A 6,000-nucleotide genomic window follows, 5' to 3' on the forward strand; every position below is an offset into this window, starting at 1 on the left:
GATTGGTCTATGTCATCAGCCCAATAGTTTGATTTCATAGTGGCAGCTCTCATCAAATTGTGAAAGACTTTGATGTTGTCGACTAGTTGTTTTAAGTGTCCATGTGCATGAGATCAGTCTTATTAATGCAGCCCATGTGATTGGTCTATGTCATCGGCCCAATAGTTTGATTTCATAGTGGCAGCTCTCATCACATTGTCTCGGTCAAATAGAATTTATTCGGTAACATCAAGTGTGTCGACATCATTAATCACCATTGGAGCTCGGCTCAATTATATTTCAAAGGCCCAATTAATAATTGAAGTATAAAGTTGTGTCCATTCAAAGCCCATTTTACTTAGTTCACTCGATTAAGTTCATTCTTTCAGAGAGTTCAACAAGTCCGCAAATTTTCGACACGAGTCTTAGATCGATTCAACCGTTACACACGTTCATATTTTTTCAGTTCGTTTGATTTCAAACTCGGTCAAGGTCGTGAGGTGTAGTGAGGTCATTTGAAAAAGGTCGTTTTGAATTTGACCCGGGTCATAGCAGTCCGCAAAATGTGTCAACCTTCAGTCCGCACAAAATATTCATCAGTTCGAGTACCAGTTCGTTTCCATTAATTGATAAGTCTTTAAACTAATTGTGTTTTGTTTGTGTGTTGTCAGGTATTTCTCAAAGTATCATCTGAGTTTTGAAACATGGCTGAAGAATTTTACAATGCTTTTGCAACACCGGTTGCCCATGTAACAGCTGCTGAAGCCTTGTATAATGAGAATGAGACGGGAACTCATCAGAAACCACCGAAACTCATGTTCATTGAAGATTTTTAGGGTTGGAAAAACCGATTCGAGAACTGGGTTCAAGCTTACAGATTCGATGCATGGTGTTCATTGCTAAAAGATTATGAGAAACCAAAGAATGAACGTGGATTAGAGAAGGGTTTTAATGATTTTACAGAAGCTGACAAGTTAAAATACACAAGTGAAAAGATGATGATCAGCATCCTTCAGCAAGCAGTTAAAGAAGACATCTTTGTCTTACTTCAACATAATGGTACAGCTAGATCAATCTGGGAAGCGTTGATTCAGAAATTCAGAGGGAGTGCTGATATGATCAAAAAACAAAAAGGTGTTATTGAAAAAATCATTTGATATGTTTACAGCTTTCGACCATGAAACTACAAAACAGACCATTGATAGGTATTGTCATCTGGTATTGGAAATGGTAGGTTGGATATCAAGAAAGAGGACGATGAGTGGGTCGACAAACTAGCTGAGGCGTTACCACAGCACAAGTGGGGAACTTATTTGATGGTTGTGAAACTTATGAGAAAGTCCGAGAGCATGAATTTGGCTCAGTTTATTAAGAAAATCGAAGAGCAGGAGCTGGATATTCAAAAGACAGCTATCATGACAAATCCAAATGCAAAGCAAGATGTCAGTCTGTACTATCGAGGGAACAAGTTTGAGGCCACTCCCAGTCAAAGTCCAAAGATTAGTACTGCATTCAGTGCTGATGGTTCTGCAAGTCCAAATGCAAGTACTACAACTCAAAGTGGTGGATCTACTTCATGATTCTCAAGCTTTGATCCAAACAGCAACACACCTAGCCCTCAGAAGCAAAAATTCTACAAATCTGCAGTGTAATGTGACCTTGAACATTCAGAATGGTCAACATCTTTCTCCTGAGATGGCAAAGCAACACATGGCATCTCTTGTCGCCATATTAGAGTCGTATGAAAGTTTGATTGCTGGAAGAATCGGTAATCCAATGCTCACAAAAGAAGATTACGACCAAATCGATGCAGAAGAGCTTGAGCTGATGGATGTAAAGTGGTGCTTAGCTAGTGCCTGCAGGAGAGCTGAAAAATTTCAACAGATTACTGGCAGAGACGAGTTTCGAGGAATGGCTACCTCTCCTCTTGGTTTTGACAAGTCAAAGGTTACTTGTTTCCGATGTAAAGGAAAGGGTCACTTTAAACGGGAATGTAAAAATCAAGAATCAACTGGAAGTCAAGAAAAGAGCAATTATTATCAGAAATCAATCTTTCATCAAATCGATCAACAACCTAAACAAAAGGAACCGCAAACTGCTCATGGAAAATTGATTGAAGAAGCCAATAGGAAAGCTTATTTTGGGATAATAGATCAAAGTGATGAGGTTGTTGCACAGGGGTTTAGCTGGGACAAGTATATACCTAGTGGAACTAGTCCTGAAGTGGCACTTGTTACCAGGATTCTGCATCAAAATAAGGATTGTCAGAAAAGGATTCCGATATTTCCAGATCTTGGAAGTGATGTTGATACGGATGATGAGGAAGAGTATCTTAACAAATGTAGAAAAAGCAATAATCCTGAAAGTTTTAATTTTTTCTATGCAGATAAAGTTGAGATGCTGAATCAGAAGAAGATTGCTCGATTACAAAGAGAGCTAGAAGTAGCAAAGTTACTCGCTAATGAAAAGGAGAAGACTGAAGCTATAGAAACAAAAGATGAAGCAATTGCTGAGATTGCACCAGAAAAGATTGTTGAAATAGAGAAAGTGGTCGAGAAAATTGTCGAAGTCGAGAAACTCGTGGAAGTTGAGAAAATAGTTGAAGTCGAAAGATTGTCGAAATAATTGTTGAGGTCGAGAAACTTGTAGAAGTTGAAGAGACTGTCGAAGTCGAAAAGATAGTTGAAAAGGTGGTTGAAGTTACTAAGCCTTGTGAGAAATATTCAGAATCTTGCAAAGACTGTGATGAGAAAGACAAAAGGATTGCTGAGTTAGAGATAATGAAGGAAGATTTACTGTCTGATGTGAAGTATGTTAAAGAGTCCTATGATGTTCTAAACAGGACAATTGATGGTCTGAAAAGGACAAATGCAGAAATCGAAAAGGCAAATGACAAGATGAGTGCAACTTTAATGACAAAGCAAAGTGTCATCAATGACTATATTGAAGACTGTGCTAACTTGAAGAAGGAGTTGGAACTTGAGAGAATTGAGAGCGAAAGGATTAACCGATTACTTTTGAGTTATACAACTTGTGATTATCTGATTGATCGTGTTTATCCTACTGTTGCAGGTCTTGAAGCTTTCAAGAAGAAAGAAAAAGAAGAGGATACTGGTAAGAAACCAAGTGTCAAGTATAACAGATGTCCGCCTCCTATCTTTGAGAGTTATCCCCCCAGGAAACCAAATGAGGAACAAGTAGACAAGGCTCTAAACATCAAATTAAAGTATGAAATTACTGATGAATTACCAGACAATATTGATGTTACATTCACAGCGTCTGACACTGATCATGAGTCTGAGTTAGTTAAAAGAGTTGTCGATCAGGTGTTGGATATGGATGAAGAGTCAAAGTCGGAGTCTAAGTCAGATAGTTCGAGTTCGTCTGAGAAAAATCCGAGTTCGCTGGTTAAGAGGGTTTACAATAAAGAATTTCTGTTATCAAAATCTAATTTGAATGACGAATCAATCAAAGTAGCATATACATTGAATGATTCAGACAAATTATATTCTGATGAGGAATTCCCAATAAGAAGTGTTAAAACTGAAATGATCAAAAAGGTTTTCAAATTAATAGAAATTAACATTTCTGAAATAAAAGATTTAAATCTTTCTGCAAAACCTAAACATTACACTTCAAGGATTCAACAAAGAGTAAATAAGAAAATGGGTTACGGTTGTGGTTATAGTTTCCAAAAGAAACCAAACCATAATGGTAATCTCAAAAAGAAAGGTCTTGGTTTTATTTCACAAGAAAATTATAAAAATCAGAAAACTTATAAACCAAAAACAAAATTTATTTCAGGTGGGAGTTCTGAAGATGAGCAGAAGAAACCTTTCTGGAAACAGTCAAATCAAGAGTTTCTTGCTGAAGCAAAGAAGAATGTGAGAAAATCTGCTCAAAGAGTTGACAGAAGAACCTATTTCAAATGCCAAGAAGTTGGACACATAGCGTGGAATTGCCCCAAGTCCAACTACCAAAAACAGGGAGTTTCTTCTAACTCTGTTTTGAGAAAAACTTGTGTTGATAAGAAAGAATAATCTGTAAAAATTGTTAAAAAGTTTGAAAATTCTACTTCTAAGGAAGGAGAAAGTTCAAAAAGGTTTTACAAAAGAAGAGGTGATTTAAGTAAACAAAAATGGGTTGTTAAATCTGAAGGTAATTCTGACAATGAATCTGATTCCATAAAATCAGAGGAGTCATTGGTTGATAAAAAGATTGTGAATTCCGTTCCAGTGGTAAACGATGAGAATTTTCCGTCATTGTCAAAGGAAAATTTGATGAAGAAAGTTGGAAAGGTTGAAATCTCAAATCAATTCTTCGCTGATAAAGGAGAATTTGATGTTGAGAAGGCTTTCAATGGGAAAGTCAAACATATTTTTGGGAAGATGGTAGACAGGAAAGTAAAGGGTGCTAAAGAGTTTTATAAATCAAAATGTTGGTGGGACATATGAGTTCCAAAGTCACCCAAGGCTGGTGAGGCTTGGGTGGACATTATGTTTGAGTAAAAAACCGGATTTGCCGGAAATCCCAAGTTGGTAATCGTGGATCAGGAATCGGCATCTTTCATGATTAATTAGGATAATTTGAAAGTGTTTGAAATTGTTAAAATTTTACATGTTGAAGGACTATGCCGGAGCTTCCAGGTTGGTAAGCGAGGAGCAGGTATCGGCATCTTTCTTGAGGAATTTACTACGGTAATGTCAATCATGCAAACGGTAAAAAAGGTTTGTTTATGTTTGTTTACAAGTGGTTAGAAGATTTGATTGTGCATAACTTGTGCATATGGTAAATCAAGGACATTAATTTGTACTTGCATTTTCCTACAAGTGATTGAGAGACAAGATGATGAACCACATCCCCGAATTTAGTATTGATATACCTACAAGTGGTAAAATCAACCAAACTTATTTTCCGGAAAAATCATTTTGATTAAAACAAACTTAAGTGTTTTGAAATCTAAATGAGAAAATAGTTTGTTGATAGGGGGAGTTCTGATTGTTTATGCCAAGTGAATGGCGAATTGATGCGATTTGATATCGGTTGTCAATTTTCTGTATAGTTTGTTTTCAATTTTTCTTTAATGTGTTTGCATTTTAGGGGGAGTAGAAAATTTCAGAAAATCCAAAAACATTAGAAAATTTGAAAAAGACAAAAACATGATAAAAACCAAAAATGAGTTTCGTTGTGAAAAGAGGAAATGATAGTATGTCAGTAGGCTGTCACAACATGCTAAAGATTTGGAAAGTCTAAAAGTGTTAAACAATCTTACTGTGGATGTGTCAGTAGATTTTTGCACATTTAATAAACTGTGACGAGATATAAACCTAAATTTCAAACTTGCTTAATACGTGGGTAACATTTCTCGGATATATGGGTAACCCCCGAAATCCTGTTTGAAAGGTCCCTTATTCTGAGATACTAGGTCTTTATGCTCAGTGATATCTGGGGTATTATCCCGGGACTTCTGCTGTATGGAAGTACTGACTTAGTCCCCGGATAATACTTTCTGCAAATGCTTGAAAAAGCGCCGCCCTCAGCAAATCGATGAAACAATAAAATTGATAGTCATTGCTGTTGTAAAAAAGATCCTCTAAAGGGGACCCACTAAAAGTCGAGCCTTCATCTCTCTGCTGAACGGAAGTTCTGACCTGAGCTCTCACGGTTTCGCACCTAACCCCTTACAGATATCATCTGTGGTATATTCACCTGTAAGACAGAATATTGGGATCTGAATTCGGGAGTATATTCAGATAGTGGGATAAACGGATAAGTTTAAGTGCTTAAGACATTAATATCCTATCTCTGATCAGTTGAACTTTGTGTGAAAATTTAAGTGGACCAGTATACTGACAATCTAGGTAAATTGTTTAGAACTTAAAATGAAATCAAGCTTAACGGTGTTGGTGATTTGTCTCATAAGCTGATATGATCCTCTTACACAAACTCACAAAAATAATGTTTGTAGATATTTCTTTACTGCATTTTATTTCTCTTATGTCAAAAATCCAAAAAGATTTT

This window comes from Helianthus annuus, chromosome 14, assembly GCF_002127325.2.
Source record: "Helianthus annuus cultivar XRQ/B chromosome 14, HanXRQr2.0-SUNRISE, whole genome shotgun sequence".
NCBI lineage: Eukaryota > Viridiplantae > Streptophyta > Magnoliopsida > Asterales > Asteraceae > Helianthus > Helianthus annuus.